This window comes from Microtus pennsylvanicus, chromosome 9 (assembly GCF_037038515.1).
Source record: "Microtus pennsylvanicus isolate mMicPen1 chromosome 9, mMicPen1.hap1, whole genome shotgun sequence".
Taxonomy (NCBI): domain Eukaryota; kingdom Metazoa; phylum Chordata; class Mammalia; order Rodentia; family Cricetidae; genus Microtus; species Microtus pennsylvanicus.
Window position 1 is genome coordinate 54,612,189 of NC_134587.1, and position 20,722 is coordinate 54,632,910.

Consider the following 20,722-nt stretch of genomic DNA (forward strand, 5'->3'; position numbering starts at 1 on the left):
AACTGACATTGAATCACCATCGGATCCATAAAATTATCTTTAAGCCTAAAATTTGACTTCTTCTCAATTATTTTCCTGACAGTAGCCCTATTCGTCACATGATCAATTATAGAATTATCCATATGATATATGCACTCAGACCCATACCTAGATCGATTTATCAAATACTTACTACTATTCCTGATTACTATAGCCATTCTAACCTTCTCTAATAATCTATTTCAACTTTTCATTGGTTGGGAAGACGGGGGGATTAAATCCTTCCTACTAATTGGCTTATGGTACGGCCGAGCCGATGCAAACACAGCAGCCCTACAAGCCTCACTATATAATCATATTGGTGATATTGGATTTATCCTAGCAATAGCCTGATTCTACACAAAGACTAACTCATGAGAACTCTAACAAATTTTCATGATAGATAACCCAAAATATCATCCCCCTTATAGGCCTCCTTATTGCAGCTACAGGTAAATTAGCACAGTTCAGCCTACATCCATGACTCCCATTGGCCATAGAAGGACCAACCCCTGTATCTGCACTCCTTCACTCAAGCACTATAGTTGTAGCAGGAGTCTTTCTGCTAATCCAATTCCACCCCCTTATCTCTAATAATAGTACTATCTTACCAGCTATACTATGCTTAGGTGCAATTACAACCCTATTTACAGCAATCTGTGTGCTTACCCAAAACGACATTTAAAAAAATGTAGCATTTTCAACATCAAGCCAATTAGGCCTGATAACAGTCACACTAGGTATTAACCAACCTTACCTAACTTTCCTACACATTTGCACACACGCATTCTTTAAGGCTATACTATTCATATGCAACAGATCTATTATCCACAGCCTAAATGATGAACAAGACATTAGAAAATAGGTGGCCTAGCAAAAGCCATACCATTTACATCCTCATGCCTAATTATTGGTAGTCTTGCCCTAATAGGAACACCTTTCCTCACAGGCTTCTACTCAAAAGACTTAAATATTGAAGCCGCCAACACCTGCTATACCAACGCCTGACCCCTCTTAGTAACAATATGATTAGCTGACATCAAACAGAGAAGGAAGGTAGTGACATAATTTCCTAAAACCAAATGAAACATACTTACCACAGCAAGTGTTTAAATAAACTAAATTTTTGTCTCTTCAAAAACACATTTTAAAATAGGAAAATAATAGTAGGACACTAATATACCAAAGAAAAGATACATTTATGGACACCTATTCAAAATGACTCCTCCCTTGCTCCCACACTCTAGGGTACTCTAACAGGCTCTTTGAATTTGGGTATCTACAATGCCTTTCTCACTTTTGATGAATTTCTCTTTATGTTGTGATTCTGATCTTTACTGTTCTAGGAATACAACCTAGGTTTGCACATCACATGTTAGACCAGAAGTTCAGATGGACTCAAGAAAATTAATAAAACCCTTATCTTGCAAATATGCATCAGAATGTTGAAAGACTTATCCAGCTTCTTTACTTTGAGGTTTTTGTCCCTAATAAAATATATTAATAACTTTCAAACTCAACACCCCTTTTTACTCATTGCATAAAGACCAACTCCAGGCAAAGCAAAGGCACCCAAGTCTTACTGAGGTGGGTTCTGTTTTTCAGCCTACGTATGTCTCAGTCTAGTGACATCTAGCAAAATATTGATAAGTTTCAGCTGAGTCCCTATCACCGATAAACTATTGCTAATAATTGAGTATAGAAATAAACAATCCTAATTATTGCATCAGTGCTTCAAGGATAAAAACTTATAAGGTAACTGAATAAAGAACAGAATTCCAAAGAGGGATATTTATGAAAAAAATATCTCTTCATACAAAGAAAATTATAAGACAAGATAAAGTTACATATATGTATATCCTAGTATTGCTGGATTAGTTTGATTTATACATGGAGTTCTTTTATCCTACCCTTTGCTTTTCTTAATAGCTTTCCAATCATCATAATAAATCATATGTTTTAACATCCCCACTCTCGTGTAATCATTATAAGTAAGAATACATGCCTAATATTTATAATTTAAATTTTGATTTTAGCAATATTATGCTGGCCCTTAGATATTATATTATATATTTATATATTAAGATCAAAGCAGCTTTTTAGAGGAAACATCAGAAGAAGCATTAGGCTTCAATTACAACTCTTAACAAATATTAGGTAGTTAGTCAAATTTGGATTAACTTGTCAGTATATTTCTTGCTAGGAAAAAAAAAAGAGCCTAAGAAAATTTGTTTTGACTAATGGCCCCATGGCTTTCCAACGTTAGGGACTAATATCTCTTATTGGCCAATGTCAGAGAGATTTTGCTAGCAGATTTGTAGGAAGTAAATCATACGTTAAGAAAAAATAGTATTTGGTGTGTGTTTCATAAGTTTCTGCCTCTCCAGCTAAGGAAGTCATAGGCTTTCAAACAAGAAGTCTCCACTTTTGTAACATTATCTAATCCTTATCATTTCTCACAGTCCTGGTGTCCAGACACTTTAGTCAGGAGGGGTTTCCACTCTCTTCATAGCTGATACTGGGAACTGATTTTCAATGGAAGCCATGGGGACATAAAAATTGTTTGTTATGGTTTGGAAATGAACTATACTCGCCTCCGAACGCTAGGATGCTAAGCCTTGGTGATAAGATGGTGCAGCTATTGGGAGATGGCTGAATCATAGGAGTGCTCCCTTAATCAGGAAATTAATCCATTGATGACTTCTCAACATGGGTGTAGATCCTAAATAGAGGAAGGAGATTGCGACAGGGCCTTGAATAAATCACTATAGGGCCTTTCTTTTTTCTCTAACAATCTCTGTTCAGAATTGTGTGGAGTAACTGGCTTTCTGTTGTAACATTCTTAACCACACCTACAGAAGTTTAACCAGACTGCTTATCTGCTCAGAAGTAACTAATTTCCTATTTCCTCCTTACTATCCCCAATTTATGTTGATGCCACTGGCTACCACCAACAGTTGAGAAATATGGGAAGCATATTTGATGGATACAAGATTTCTGTATTAATATTTGATACAAAGAAATGACGACGAAGTAAAAGTAGTATTAAGTAAAGAAAAAGTACAATATATTACAAATGCTATTCTTTTATGGAATAAAATACATGCAAATTACTTGTTCAAATGTACAAACTCTTTCAATACCAAAGTCTATTACTTGCAATAATGATTATCATTAGAAAGAAGTGCTTATACTACAGAGTGAAGATTTCATAATAGACAAACTCTATGTTGTGTTTTAGACACATTCATGGTATGGAATCCAGTGCTTTGAACATTTTATCACCATTATCCCTTAGTTATTAACACATAAAACTATCTAATAAAGACATACTCTCTAATATATAGGAATTGCCAATATAAAACTAGTTTGGAAAATATACAGCTAGCCAGTTTCCCTTCATGCTAAATGCATGCATATGTCAGTAGTGTCATTGGAGCCACAAACTTTAATTTAGTTGTTGCTTTCTCTGTTTTCCTGTCAGAATTTATAATTCCTTAATTTTGAAAACCTTAGGCAAAGTAAGAAAAAAACACCTGGTTGTAGAGTAGGTGGAAAAGCAAATATGTTAGCATTTATTCTTAATGGTCTTGTTAGCTTCCCTGGCTATAAAAGCTGTTGGAGTTTGCCCTCTTTACAGCGGATAACATACTAAATGTTCTACATTAACAACTGATCACTTTAAATGGGGAATGGAAATGGTGACAGAGCTGGAGCTGATTCCTTTGAGCATGATGCTTATATTAAATAGAAGAATTCAGTTGTTCCTATTCTTGTAGTCTGTGGACTGAATAATACCAGTTATCAAAACTGCTACTTCAAACAGGTTAATTATCATATGAGGGATAAAATTTGAGTAAGAATGGTAAAAAATAATAATTTTTACTTAATTATAAAAATCATCACTTAATTTAAAGTGTAATAAATTCAAGTTCTTGCTTTTTTATTTTCTTATTAGGGAGCTGTGTGGTTACATATATAAACACATCTGAGATAAATAATACTTCATATGCAAATGGAAACTCTATACCCAGTCTGTGGACTTGATTTACATTTTATGTACTTTTAAAATCAAACATTGAAGAAAGAAGGGAAACAAACAAATATTGATACATATTAAAAATACTTAAGATCAAGTACTCATTATGAAATTACCATTTGGTTTAAAGACTGATTCAGGGATGGAGTTATCTCGGTGGTTTTGACTCTCTGCTCTTCCAGAGGACGCCCTTTCAGTTCATGGCACGCAAGTCAAGCATGTCAAAACTGTCTGTAGCAAGCTACTCGGTAGCCTGCACCCTCCTCTGGCCTCATTGTCACCTGCATAGATATGACACATATTCATATCTACACATAAATAGAATAATAACAAATCTTTAAAGTTACAATCTATAAAAGGTAGGATATGATAAATATAAACTATGCCTTTTAATTTTTAGTGATTTAGATACTTTAGTCACACTTGTGTAACATTATCTGATGCAAGTAACTTATAATTTTGTTCTTATCTGTGCTTCTAAAAAGTGTCCAGAACTATGGAATGTGAAATGATCATTTAGTAGGAAGAGAAGGAAAAGAACAGAAACTCGTAAAGAGAGGAAAGTGTTTACCAAAAGTCATCACTTGAGTTATAGAATGCTTTTTTTAGTTAACATTAGAAAAGGTTTACATAAAGAGAAAATATGATCTTTCAAGCTCAATGATTGAAATGTGCACCAACATAATATACATAATCAGAAACTTATTTTAAGTTTTTAATCAGAAAAACTTAAACACTAACTAAAAAATTTCTTCTGATAATGAGGTATGGATATATCAAACCATCTGGGCTAGTAAAGTTGGTTATAGGTAAGTGATTATGACTCTTTTTTTTCTTTTTGGAGGAACCAAGTTTGGCTCACAGTTTTAGGGGTTACAGTCCCTTGTGGGAGGGGAAGACATGGCAATGTGAGTGTGAGGCAGCTGACCTCATTGTGTCTACAATTAGAAAGCAGAGAAGAGTGAATGCAAGTGCTTGGCTAGATTTCCCCTTTTATTCAGCCCAGGATCCCAGAAGCTGGTTTGGTAATTCTATATATTGTCAATGGAAAAGAAAATAAATTTCAGCCATTACAGTTATCTGTAGTGCTATGTCTGGAAGATTCTACACCATTCTATGCACCACTTCACCACCTTATCTCAATGTGCTGCTGCTCAAGGGTCAGTGAACCTGGATTGCACTTTCTTACCCATCTCTGATCCAAGAAAAAAAAAAAAGAGGACTATCTTTAGCAGACAGGACATTCTTAACAGTCTTTGTAAATGATGCTTTGAGCTTAATTTGATAGCAGTATTATCATTGTTATCTGAAACATTTCTACATAGGTGTCAGCCATGATTTTTTCCAGACAATGGCAATGTAAGTTAGAGCTTTTCTTTTCTTTTTTTTTTCTGTGTTGTTGTATACTTTACAATTGTACTTACAGAGTTAAGAAGTACCAAATTTGCTAGTGACTTTCTGAATGGTACAGTTTTCATTTCATAATATCAGTATGGTTCTAGGAGCTAGTTGAGACATTCGTTTTTATAACACTCAACACTAACAATACTGTTAGGTAAAACCCTGTCTCCATCATCTAATGGATGATAAAATGTACAAATGAATTTTATGGCAGATTAGCTCCTTTGCTGTCTCAAGAGGGGCCTGCCCCCTTGTCAGCATGCAAAATGCAGCAGCTGTGTTATAAGCACGGCAGTTTTGTATTTGTCCTATTAATGGAGGAAGAATTGCTCCAGTGCTAAGTGCTCCTTCAAGTTTGGCCTCCTTTCTACCTGCTTTTAAGTTTCTGAAATCCCACTGTCTAGTAAACAAGATAGAGTGGTGATGGTAATTCATAGGCAGACTGTTAATTTTTAATTCAACTTTTTAAACTCATTAGTTTATTTTACTTATGCTCCCATAATGTATAAGATAATCAATGTATTCATACACGCTTTGCTGGAATTTTAAATGGATATTCTTTGTTTCTTGGATGATTTATTATGCTGCACAAGAAGATCCTAAAACTCTCAGATACATTATACTTAACTTCACTCAATTTTCCCATTGACTTTTTAAAATGAGCATGAAGTTTGTTCTATCTGGGGAAAACAATTGGCCTGCCTACAGGGACTATTACAAACCAGCAAATAAGCATTAGACTGAAGGTAAGTCTGAGTGATCCTCCCAGTTTCATGTGCATTCTAGGATTGCCTGCTGGCCCTCATTAAAATATATTTTCATTGAAACTGAGTTAACCCTTTTCAAATATTCAATGTCGTTTCCATAGCCAGTAAGCTAAACCAACACTGATTCCATCTGATCTGTGTTCCCATCTACCTCGGGTGGCTTAGGAGTTTAGCTGTTTACAAAAGAAAGATTGGATTTGCACTGTAATCATTCATTAAATTTGGATGTATTTCCCTTGATCAACTTTTAATCTGCATATGAGTCAAAAAGGTGAATGAGATCTGTGAAATCTTTTTTATATTTCTATTAACCATGCAATCTTTCAAGTGCTGTGAACTTAGAGGAAAGGCAACATATCTCAACTTTAGCTAAGATTTATGCAAACAATTTTGAAAAATATCACACACATGTGATGCAGTCTAGTTATATATATAAAAGCATACACACACACATATATATACTTTTCTATACATCATTTAGTCTAAAAGTATCTGATTTATAATATATAAATATATAATATTTATATTAGATAAGAGTGAACTTTAAATTTACCCCTAACTCATCCTGGTTTTATCTTGTTAAAAATGAATTTTCAGTTCACTCTAAGCCCAATTTCTACACAAGAAGTAATAACACCTTCTCATATTCAGGGTGAGGTTTTATGTGATCTTTTAGTCTTTTGGCTTTTGAGGGGCCCACCACCCAGCTCCCAAATAAATGACACACGGAGGCTTATTCATAGTTATGAATGCATGGCTTTGCCTTGGCTCGATTCTAGCCAGCTTTCCTTAATTTATATTATCCTGACTACCTTTATCCTTGACCTTTTATCTTCCTTTACTTCCATACACCATTCTTTGCTTTTTTCTCTGTGGCTGGCCTCTGATGTCCTCTCCTTCTTCTCTTGTATGCTTCCCCTTTTTCTTACTTCTCCTTCTGTTCATACTCTCCACCTGCCAATACTTTCTCTTGCCTCGCTATTGGCCGTTCAGCTCTTTATTAGACCATCAGGTGTTTTAGACAGGCAAAGAATCATTGCTTCACAGAGTTAAACAAGTACAGCACAAGCAAAAGAAACACAGCTTAAAATAATATTCCCCAACAGAGAGGCAGGAAAAAAATGCAAAGAAATTTCCAGGTTACTTTCAACTCTGCTCTATATCACTAGTCCTTGTCAAGGATATTGGGCTAATTAGTTTCTGTACTTTCATTGACTGTGATTAATACGTCACCTGTCCCTAATATGATGTAGAAGTCATGCTGCCAGCACTTTGACATATTAACGTCACCCTACATGATGAAAGATTCAGCAGCTATGACAGTCCTTAGTAGCATGCTCAAAAAAGTTTTATTTTTAGGAACAAAGATGTAAGCAATTCCATACTCATATATTTGGTCCATTCTTTCCCTTCTTATAATAATCATATGCCCTGTTACATGAATTAGCACACTTTAACTCAAGGTTGGCTAAAACAAGAAATGTCTTCCTGGATTCTTTCATCCTCCTTGTATTTCTATGACCTCCATTCGGATTTCACACTTTTTCTACTACATCCTTTGTTCCCATTGTCTAACTTACAGATATCGGGTCAGCTTTGTGTTTCTTCTAACCTTCTAATCAACCAGGAAGCTGAGGAAGATTAATGCAGGCTGCCACTCAGTTGTACCTATTTCTGAATTTATACATTCTTACATCCAGCCAGGGAAAATTACAGTTCACAGTAGCCAGATCTTACTGCCTCAATTAGCCAAATCATGACACACACCCCCACCCTCCACAGGCATGGATACTGTTCCAGAGGTACATATAACAGATGACTCTAATTTTGTCAAGTTTTCCATTGACTTTAAATGTTAAAGGAGCATTTGGCTAAATTCATGCAAAAAATAATGCACAAATATAAAAGAAAAAACACACACATATCTTTGTATTCTTTGTAGTCAGGCTTTTATTCTACAAGCTCACTTTCTGCTTTCTGCTAATGTTATACTCAAGAAATTTACTTAATTACTTTGGTAAGGAATCATGCTAGGCTCTCTATCATAAAGTGATACATATATAGTATATATATAGTATATTTTAATATAATCTATGCTATATAGATATTTATGTAATGCCATGTAAACTTTGTTCAACACACATGCAAAAAAATGTATTATTATCATATTTGATTTTTGTGGTTTGCTTGAGAAATTCCATTTGCTTTATTCTCTTAACTAACAAAATATTCAATTTTTAGCATTTATTAAACATATCAAGTACGCTAAAATAATTCAAGTTTCTTTCTAAAAGCTTTCATCGCTATGGTCTTCATCTTTCTAAAGATTGGAATGATTGCTTTTCAAATCCATGCACAGCTGTCCTCCTTGCTTCTCATTATTTGCTTTTTGAATATGGTCTATTATTTCCTAGACATCTGTGCTCCTATTTTATAGTTTAGTTCTCCATTTATCTCAAACATACCCTAAGGTAAAATGTTAGGAAATGGCACGTAGGGCAATATTTATCATACATTGGTTATCTAAAATACACCAGCCCTGTCTAAGTTTTCAGTTTAGAATTCTAAGAAGAAAAGTTATGTTGTGATGGAAGATATTTTCTTTCTAAATCTTACCATAGATCATTACCAATGAGGCAGGGGAATAAAGAAAGACACCTTGATACCTGATCTACATAGAGGGACCCCAGCAAGTCAAGGTTATGTATTGAGACCATGCTTCCCTCCTCTCTTTCTTCATTTCTCTTTCTGTCTCTAAAATATGTGGAGTTTTCTTTGTGAGTTCAGTAATGGGTGCATATAGTAACAATATGTATATATGTATATCACAGCAATGACTTGGATGCTAAGTTCATAATTTTTGGCTAAAAAAGGAAAAAAACTGTCCTTCATTTCTAAGGCAAAGATATTTCTGTGCAAAGGCATTTTCTACTTCAGCAATATCATGCTATAAATCAGAACACATTTAGTGCCAATTAGGAAATAAACTTATTTTTGGCACATATTTTAAGAATAGTCCCTTACAGGCTAAACTTATCTGGTTTTAATAATCAACATGAACATCAGTAAAATGCCTGAGATCTGATACTCCAGTTAGAAAATGTGAGTGATCACTTCATTTGAGATATCTTTTTGCAGCAGCTGTTATGATATTGAGATATGCAAAGAGAAGTAATGATGGAGAATATAACACACACAATAAAGGGGAATAATATTCTGCTCCTTAAATCATAGTCTAAAACAACTTAAGCAAAAAGCACATACTAACAAATACACTGTTAAATAAAACTGGATTTCTGAAAGTACCACCTGTTTTGAAATAATTAAATTTCTACAGAAGAAGTCAAGCCATAACCAAGCAGAGATTGCTTTCAGTCTAATTTTAAAATTTACTTAAAAGGCATATGTCAATTGGTTAATGGAAGTGCTTTCGTGAACACAGGACCAATGCACCCCTCCCATAAAATACTATGCCCTTGTTTTCTCATCTTGGAAGTTGGAATTTTAAACTATAAACCCAGAAAAATCGCCAACATTTATATCACATCAGAACCTTTTATTCTCTATCTCTTTCATCTATTCATTAGAATTTCCAACAAAATAATGTCTAATAGATTGGCTGAAATGGTACACCTTTCTTGCTTCTGATCTTATTTATAAAACATGTGTCCTATATTCTATATGATTTGGGCCATGTTATATATGTATGTTTTTTCTGTTTAAGAATATTTTCTTCCAACCTTTTACTTCTCCAAGACAATATCCATCAATGATTCTCCTGAGAGTCAACATCAGAGAACTGCTTCATTAGACTTGTATTTATGCACAGGGAATTATCTCAGCAAGCTCTTTCTCATCTGCTTTATTTATATTGTGATGCAGAGTGAAAGATTACTATCTTACAATAGCAGGAAGAAGAGTCATGGTCCGGGAGATTACAGAAAGTAATATATATTGCTTTCTACTTCCACTAAAACATTTCCTACCTATTCCTATATATCAACCAAAATCTATTTTTTAATTCTCTGGAGCTATTTTACAGTTTTGACTTTCTGAGTGTTTATGAATGTATTCAATTAAATTTTGTCATTTTTTTCTGTTTCTATAAAAACTTTGAAGTACATATACATACCAGGAATAAAAAGTAAAAAATGAAATTATTTTATATCATGTAAGACAATATCATATTCCAATATTCCACCATAGTTAATCACTTACAAGAAAGATTGATAGTGAATTTTCATAACTTTTCTTTGGGCTATTCCAGGAGACAGATACTATTGCACATCTCAGAGAGAATTTCAGTTTTGATTCCCTAACTTACATAGTTTTATGCTTAAAATTCACACAGTCAAATACACACTGAGTTGAATTTTTTTCAAACCATTTTTTTCTGAGGAAAGAATAAAAAACATTATATTAAGTAATACTATAAATTTCAGTACAATTCTTATTTAATGTAATACTAGAATTTTCTTTTCTATTATTTTTTCTTACTATATATTTTGATCATGTTAATTCTTACCCTCAACTCTTCCTAGATCCTCTCTACTTCCTTTATGAACCCAACCTTATCAAAACCAAATAAGACAGAAATGTTGAATCAAAACAAAAATGTAACAAAAAGCTTATAAAAATAAAGACAAAACAACAACAAAAAAGTTGAGTTTTTTTTTTTTTTTTGGTTTGTGTGTGTGTGTGTGTTGGCTAACTACTCCTGGGCATATATTTTGCCCTGAAGTGTGGTAGATACACCCAACAACATTATGTTTAATAAAACTGAATTTCCAACCATTGTTAATACATTGCAAATGACTTCTTTGTTATGGATGGGACCTCATGTCTACCTCCTCCTCTTAGTGCTGAGACCCAGTCTGGGTTGAACCTATGCAAGCCTTGTGCATTCTGCATAATCACCTTGAGTTCTATATGTATTAGTCCTGATGTGTCCCCAAAAAACTGTTGCCTTGGCATTTCCCATCCTCTGTGGATCTTGCAATATTCACCTTCTCTCAGTTTTCTTCTGTAAATAGATTAATTTATATAAGGAACAGATGACCTCCACTTGTTCTCCTATTATTGAGATTAGAAATTGTGAAAAGTAGATAATATCATAGATGAAATTTAAATAAGCGAAAAGATAGAACAAGTTCACAACCACAACCGTAGGTGGCTTTTCTGAATTATCTTAGGATAGAGATTTCATGTGTGACTTATTTTTCTCATCATTGACAACAAACATGAAGAAGCAACATAAGTAAGGAAGGATTTATTTGTACTCATTATTTGAGGAAACAGTCCTTCATGCCTGAGAAAAAAGGAGGTGGAATTATCAGCAAGCTGTTAGGGACTTAAAATCTGTAGCTAGAAAGCAGAAAGATTAGTGCTGGTGTTCAATAGTCTTTTTCTATTTTGGCTTATTAATTTTAATATTTTTATCTCAATAAAGATTTGATACTTAGAACTTTGAACAATGATAGAACTGGTAACATTATACCCCTCAAGTCTCCGTGACCTATGTCCATTATAACCCTCAAGTCTCCACGACCTTTGTCCATTTTACCCCTCAAGTTCCCATGACCTATGTCCGTTTTACCCCTCATATTTTTAAAACCAGCATCATGTAAATGTTGTTTCCAAGTTATGCTGGAGCTCAAGATGGAGAATTCATTTCTACTACATGTGTAGTAGACTCTGAACAAGAAGATACATGGGTTTAGAGTAGACTTTCCTTGGTGGGTCTTTGTGACAAGAAAAAAAAATCAGAGGTATTCCTTTCTTCTCCTTTCAAATGAATTAAATTTGACAACTTTTAGAGACTTTGATGGGTGAGCTCTTATCCTCAACCTTTTTTCTATCTTGGTAAAGAGTGCAAGATTTACTTTTAATGATTCTCTTCTTTCTAACAACTACAATTGCTTTCTTTTTATTCACTCATTTTGATTGCGATTATGAACTCCACATGCTTCTTTTTCTAATCAAAGTGGACATTTTTCAAATATTTCTGCTGTCTTTCACTGTAAAACTGACTAGGAGTCATGATTAGAAGCCAGGATATATCACAAATGTTTTGCTACCTATATTTTTTCTATCAAATAAATTGTCCTTTACTGCTCAATTAAATTTTAATGCATACACAGAAAGTACCACAAATTTTAAAATATATATTTATTTTTATCATTAATTACATGGATGTTTGTAGAAAGTAGGAATATAGGTAAATGCATACAAGTAATTATAGACACCAAGAGAGGTCGTTGGATTGCTAGTGCTTGAGTTGTAAGTGGTTGTGAGCAAGTCAATATGAGTGATGGGATTTGAACCTGGGTCATCTGGGAGAGAAACACAAGCTCTTAATTGCTCACTCTTATCTTCAGTCCACAAACATTTTTTAGTAAGAAAGAAACATAAATTACTAATAATTGAATTCCCTGTGGATTCTTTGTTTTCTCTGAAATTTCAAGATTACAGTCTTTACTCTGTATTGCTTTTGGTCCCCTGTTCTTTGAGTTCCTATCTGAATAACCTGTTAAGCTCTAGATAGAGCATTCTAAGAATTCTGTAGCCCATAAGTCCAAACTTTTTCTAATTAAACACACAAACCATATTTAAAGGCTTATAAACCACATGCCGTTTACAAAAGCATTTCAACTTCGCAATTCTAATTTATTTTATTTGTTAATTGTATCACTGCTATAATAAAATACCTGATAAAAAACGTATGGAAAGGGAGTTTTATTTTGGTGTATGATTTGAGGATGCAATTCATGATGTGTAGGATGACTTGGCTGTATAAGCATGAGTAGCTGGTCAGGTTATATTTGCAGTGTCGATAATTTCTTTTGTGAATGGTGATACAATCAGAATAGGCAACACATGCATCTCCATTATCAAATTGTATGATGATTTTCAGTTATATGTCCATAATTGGACATCTAGATTATACAGGTGCTCTTAATGAGTGTTTCTAGGGCAATTTATACTGATTCTCAGAGAACTGTAGTTAAATCACTTTCTCACTAGTGTTTTACAGTGTAGAGTGACTCCTTTCTGCAGTCCTGTCATCACTGGGGTCTGTTCTTTATGACAGATATTCTGACTGCAGTGAGATGGAATAGCAGTGCACTTTTGATGTGTGTCTCTTTTAGAGCTCAATAAGTGGAATATTTTAATAAATCTCTTTTGTAACATGCTCAGTTAACTATGAAACCTGTTCCAAAAGTAAATCCATTCCCAGTTGTAACACTCAGATGATTGTGGACCTTTATGATTGTTTGACCCACTTTATCAGTGTTTGGTTAGTAACAATACTGTGAGACACTTTTGTATGAGCAAACCACACTGTCTTATCATCTTTAATTAGTATTATATAGTATTCTCGCTCTCAAAAGAAACTGGCATTTGCAGGTTGTGTGAATTTATGTATCTATAATAAATGTTTTGCTTACTAAAAACCTATCCTGTATGGTAGCATCATCAAATTTTAGAGAAAGGCATTTGGTTCATTTGTTTACAAAGAACTCTGGATAATAGAAACAGATTTAAACTTTTTGGCTTGCTGTGTGCAGCTGAATAAAAAGAAAAAAATCATCAAATGAAATCGTCTGTGTTTGTGTACATCTGTGTACATAAAAGTAAATTCATTATCAATTCTTATTTATCACTTTCTAAGTAAGTATCACTTTGGAAAGATCAGCAAAGTAGTAAGAGCTATTTTCAGACTATAAGGAATGCCACAATTTATTGTGTATATTGCCTGATTCAGCAATATGTGCAATAATGTTTTATAAGCTTAGAGTTCATTTCATAGGATTAATATCAAATGATAATACTAGAGTTTAGGGATTTATCCGGGTTTTCATTGAGTCTAGATATGATGCTAGAATCCTATGAAAACAATTTCTTTTCTCTGAAATATGTTCTCAGTTGTGTCTCTACATTTTAGCTATGACAGTTTGTCACATCTCCCTCTAGGTTGAATCAATAAGGACACTATAATCCTCTCATATTTCATTGAGGGGGTGCTTCTCACAGTTTGCAAACCTTATTTTCCAAGCGAAATTGTGTCTTGGATGCATATGGAGAACAAGTATTCATTCTGAGAAGCTCTAAACCCTCGAGGATCCCTGGCATTTCTTTCAGTGCCTTAGTTCTTGCTTATAGAAAGATGTTATCATCCGAGACAAATACTTTCAAAGTCGTGTGGAGGAGTCTTAACACTTAGCATCCCAGAATGGGACTGGATTTGGATAAATAGCTTTTAGACTTATACTCAAAGCCAGTACATCTCGCTTTTTATAAGAAGAACACTAAAGAGGGGCAACCATATGCACAGAGAAGAAAAACTGCAGTTAGATAGAACAAAGACAGCTGTCTGCTGATGTGGGGGTCCCCTCTGTGTGCTGTAATTACCATTAAATAATAAAGGAACAGCCTTGGCCTGTTGATAGGGCAGAGCTTAGGTAGGCGGGGAAGACGGAACTGAATGCTGGGATAAAGAAGGACTTAGAACTTACTATGTAGCCTAGGTTAGACTAGAACTTCTCGATAGTCTCTTGCCTCTATCGTTTGGACTAGTATTGCAGGCATGCACCAGCAGGCCAGATAAAAACTGGAGTTGTGAAGCTTAATTTCCATAATATATATCTACTTATATTTATTATTTTTTTACTGAAATTTATTTGTTTTAATTTGGTTATTTGTTTTTTTTTCCTGAATGCATTTCTGTGCACCACAAGCATTTCTGGTGCTCACGGCAATCACAAGAGAGTCTGGAATCTCCTGAAACTGGAGTTACAGATGGTGGTAAACCTGTATGTGGGTTCTGAATACTGACCCAGGTTCTCTACAAGAATAGCAAATACTCTTAAACACTGAGGTTTCTTTACAACCCAATCTTATGTCAGAATTACACACACATGACATGTTAAGAAATATGTGACAATTATTTATGTAATTAATTATGTAGCTTGTTCTATTTGTAGGACTCCTAGCGGTGGGATCAGGATGATACTTGAGCTGATTTGGGGAACTTATTCTCCATCCTGGGCTGCCTTGGTCAGCCTTAATACAAAGTAGGGCGCTTAGTCCTACCCCAACTTTTTATGTTAAGCTTTGTTGTCAACCACTAGCAGCCTGTCCTTTCTGAACAAACAGAGGAGGACATTGGATGGAAAGGACAGAGGGAAAACAGGGGGGGGGGGGCAGGAGGAGAGGAGAGAGGCAAAAATGAAGTCATGATGTAAAATAAATGAAAAAATAGAAAATTAAAAAGAATATAATGTGGGTATAGGGATTAATTTATCGTGAACTCAAAAAAAAAAGAAAAGAAATTCAACTTTAGTTACATGGTGATATTTTGTTATTTTATCAACTGTTTTCTACAAAGGAGAGTTTTACTAATAGGATTGATTTTAAGTGTGTCTTGTAATGGGTTTTCTGAAAAACAGTTTGTTCTGACTATCCTAAACCTGATTTATCATTCTGCATAGCAACTTTAAATATTATATGAATTACATCTCCTAATGGCTCATTGCTTTCTTCAGGGGGTATTGTAATGGGATGAATTCTTTGTACTCCTGTAGCATAAGAGAAACTTCCTGGGGTTCCTATCGATAGAAATTAATTCTACCAGTATAACGCCTGTAGGAAGCCAAGGGAGCACAGTTGAGTGCATGCACAATAAATGGTCTCCCTCAACTTCATGATAACAATGTCTGCTGAGATCACCTAGCATTCTATTTTATGCTTAAGAAGAAGCTTTCCCCATAGAGTTATGAGCTAAATCTTTAAATATTTAGTACCTACAGTTAGGACATAAAATACTTTTTAAAGTAGCTTTTGTTTTATAGCCCTGATTTACCTGGATCAAAATGTGTGGACCATATATCCTCCCTCCATATCCTGCATGCTTGGATTAAAGACATATACCACCACATTTGGGTAGTTTTAGAATATATTTTAAGAATTTGTTGTGTCCTTTGTTATTTACTACACTTTTCTTTTTCTCATATACTCAAATAAATATTCTCTCAGAAATTAGGAGACTCCCTGGTGTGTTAGTTCAGACAAAACAAGGACTAGGAATCATGCAGACGTAATTGGGCCAGTTTCAGACTTGGGAAGACAAGAAACTCTGTCTTTAAACATCAGTTCTAGATTTGTGGTTACGTGTGGAGAAAGATTGCAAGCGTGTAGCATTCCGTCCTGTAATAACCAAAGTCTCATTCTCATTTGCTTGACCTATGTCGTGACTAATCAGGCCTGAAAAGTAAAATGATAATGTGGATAATGTTGGCATAAGAAAGGGAAGCTCATGAAAAAGCATGATTCTGACACTTTGTGTACCAGCTTCCACCAAAAATAAGCAAACAAAACTGTGAAAATATGAGTCATAGTGCGAGGAGCACTTTCTGATATAAATATTTCTTAGCTTAAAGTGTGATCGATATGCCTTCAGTAATGCAATTTCCAGTCTTGTCCTCCTCCTGGTGATTTTCAGAATAGCAAGCACCTAATCTGCATCTATCTTAGAAGGGGAAACTTTTCTAAAGGTTCTTTTGGTCACATGTACAACATTAACTTTTCAAAAAAATCGCTTTTAGTTCTTGTCCTTCAGAAAAGGAAAGGTACAATAATAATTTTAATGTTTAATATGTGACAGAGGAAAGTTAATAAATGCTGTTTTGCACATTTTAAGATCAAAATTAACAACGATGGCATATTTAGGTTCAGTTGTTCTTGCATTAATGTTTGTCCTCAAATTTTTATAACAGGCCAGAGTAAAAGTTCACATTTAACCTGTTACAATTTTTCAGTAGAGAAAAAAATGATACCTCTAGAACAATTAAAACATTTTAAGTGATATTTAGTTCTATTTGCTAAGATCATAGGTATATATTTCTGACATAACTATGGAACTATTTTGTCTATAGTATTGCTATCTCAGGAGCATATTTTGTTGGAAAACTACATCTGGCATGTAAAAAGTATTTCTTAAAATTTATTAGACTAACAGAGCAAAATAGAATAACAAAGAAAGATTCTATAGCCAGAGAGTCTTACAGCTCAGAAAAAAATGCATTTGATAATAATGAAATTTGAAGGATGGCCATGTAAATGGAGAAAGAGTTGGCTTTGGAGTTAAGAACACTGGCTGTTGGCCGGGCGGTGGTGGCACACGCCTTTAATCCCAGCACTCGGGAGGCAGAGGCAGGTGGATCTCTGTGAGTTCGAGGCCAGCCTGGTCTACAAGAGCTAGTGCCAGGACAGGAACCAAAAAGCTACGGAGAAATCCTGTCTCGAAAATCCAAGGACACTGGCTGTTATTAGAGAAAACCCTTGTTTTTCTCTTAGTACCAACAGGGTGGATCATGACCACCTGTAACTCCAGTTTCAGAGATTTAAAACCTCCTTTTGACCTCTGTGGTCACCTAGAATGTAATAGTTCATGCATATAGGGAAGATAACAAATAAAAATGAAATAAATAGATCTAAAATACATTTAAAGGATGGCAACTTTATTATAGTTTGGGAATCCCTAAGTACAGATAGAAAGTATATTTGATAATATTGATGAAAATTGTTAACAAATATCAAAACCGACCATGAAATATCATCATCACCTTACTGACTCAAGGACATTAAGTGTTTAAATTCTGTAAATAATTTCATTAATATAATGTGTAAACCTTTATATTTGCAAATACCCTATAATTCATGATTGAATTTTCTTCACTGTCAAGGGGATTTTGCTTGTTCATGTATAAATGGTGAATAATGGGGAAGAGAGACTTAAAAGAGGCAGGAGAATTACAGACATTTAATATACAACAAATGGATGATAAATAAAATCTCATAGTCTTGAGGATGTCTGCTCAAAGGTCAGAATGACAGTTTCTCATCATTAAAAAATAATTATGTTAAATGATGGCTGGGTTATTTGACTCCAATTCTGTATTGTGTCTGTTCAATAAGCATATAGAAAAGATATAGTTTTTATTGTTTGTAATTTCATGAATACATATAACGTCTCACTATAGCTTTCTCCTAATTATTTTCTGTCTCCTATCAATCCCTCCTCTCCAAATTCACGGACTCTTTCTGAAAGTGTTTTATTTCACTTAGTACTATCAGACTCTCCAAGGTGCAGGGTCACCTACAGAGGCATAAGTAGCCTCCCAGGAGCAGTAGCTCTGCAGAAAACTGATTTCCTTTACAAAAACTGAACTTATAAAAAAGTGTTTTCAAAAACAGATAAAGAGAGAGAACATAGGTTTTACTAATATATAAAAATAATTCTTGTTCTATTTTTTTAATTCAAAGACTTTTAAAATTCTTATTTTTATTATATTTTATGCTTATTTCCTTTAGAGGTTTTTATCAAATGCAATTAAGTAATAGAAATGGGTGATTAGGCCCCGATTGACCTTATATCTTGAAGTAATTCTACACAGCATTCTTTCTCATTTATTAGTTAGAGTTATTTTATGTGTCTACCCTGACAGTTGAAGTTATGGCTGAACTGTTGGAAGAGGAATCTTATTGTAATGATGTGTGTGTGTGTGTGTGTGTGTGTGTGTGTGTGTGTGTATGATGTATTTTAATACAGCTCTTTCTCATCTGTGTTGGCTCAGCAGCCATCTATAAGACAAATTTGCTGTCTTCTACAGTAGTGATAAAGTCATTTTACATATGAAATGTGATATATCAATTTCACTCTATGCCGTTATATTACTTACAATTAATCTGCTGATATCAAAATTGATTTAAAATTACATCATTTTTGTCATAGCTAATTAATTTGTGATTTAAGAAACTCTACATTGGGGATGGGGATGTGATTTTATTCTGCATTTTCTCATGGTTGTGTGCTTGCAAAGAACTATTTGAGGAAATAGTTAATATTATTGAAAAGAAAAAAGATAAAGACTGATTAAACTTATCGTTAAATTATAATTCTCCTCTTACTCTGGAGATATTGTTCCTGAGCCTGTGGATCCTCACAGATATTCCACGAACATGTAAGCTCCAATCAAGATGTTTTAAAGTGTCTACAATATAAAAAAGGGTTTTTAAAAAATTATTTTTTAAATTTATAAAATTTATTTTCATACATCCTGATCACCCCCTAAACACCTCACTCCATTTCCTTTTCCCTATCCCTGCTATTCCAGATCCACAGCTCCTTTATTTCCCTTCAGGAAAAAGCAGATTTCCCTGGGATATCAACAGAACAGGGCATAGAAAGATGCAATAACACATCCTTACATCATGTTAGAATGAAAGAAGCAACCCAGAGTTCTTCCTAATGTTTGATTGTGCTTCCATCAGCTCACTGGGAAGCCACTCCGAATATGAGGGCTAGGTACTGATCTATAAGTATAACAGAATATCACTAGCAATCAATTCAATGGCTTCCTTCTCTTTTCTTTTCTTCTTATTCATTTTCTTTTCTTTTTTTAAATGTCAGTGTTGTTGGGTTCTATCTTTGTGTGGTTGAACCATCAGTTTCTGGTTCCTGACAATCTGCCTGAAGCAGAGGCTGTGAACCAATCCTTCCTTCTGAATTGTGTTCAGGTGCCTAACTAGTATTATGTTTATTTTTGACATTGAAAATTTTGTATGTGAGTCCTATATTTATGTCATCTTTCCCTGTATTCTTCTCATCTCCTTTCTAATAATCTTCCTCATTCCTTCTCAAATTCAAGGTCTCTTATTCTTTAATTATTATTGCTACACACATGCATAACTATACATTTACATTTATAACCAGTTAAGATTATTCAGTGTGGCTGATATGTGTATGTTCAGATACTTAGCACTTGAAAGAGATTAATGGGTCGTGATGATCCTGCCTGATGAGGACTGCATGGCTAGAGTGGAGAATACACAGTTGACTATAAACCTGGTTATTTAACTACTCGTGAATTTCCATCTCAGTCCCTTTCGATACCTCAAATAATCCTGCTTCAGCCTGAACCTGCATATGTGTGAGCCACAGTTTTAAATATAGCCCTGGTAAACACCAGGGATTCTCTCTCGATTGATCCTCGATGAAATCTTCCCATATGTGTGGAGGTTTTTTGCTCAGAATGTAATGCTTACTTTTATTTAGCTCAATACTATCTTCAGTAGCCATTCTACTTACGACATTTCTATAATCATGGCTGAAATATGTCTCTGCTTGATCCTAACCACTCATCTCTCCTCATGTTGCTTATCCTGTCCTACTACCTTTATTTTTCCACTAATGGTTCACTTTTGTTCTTTCCATCCTTTTTCCTGGTCACCTCTGTGATATCACACATTTAACTAAGGTTCAGAATAGCATATGTTTTCCCAGCTGCACTCCCCTTAATCATATCGCAAAAATTTCTATTAATAACCTATCTCTATGAAAGGACAAATACACTATTTAATAATGCTATACTACTCCAGTTTTTTATAATCTCAGCGAGTTACATAGATCATTTCCTTGTTTTCTGAGATGTTTATA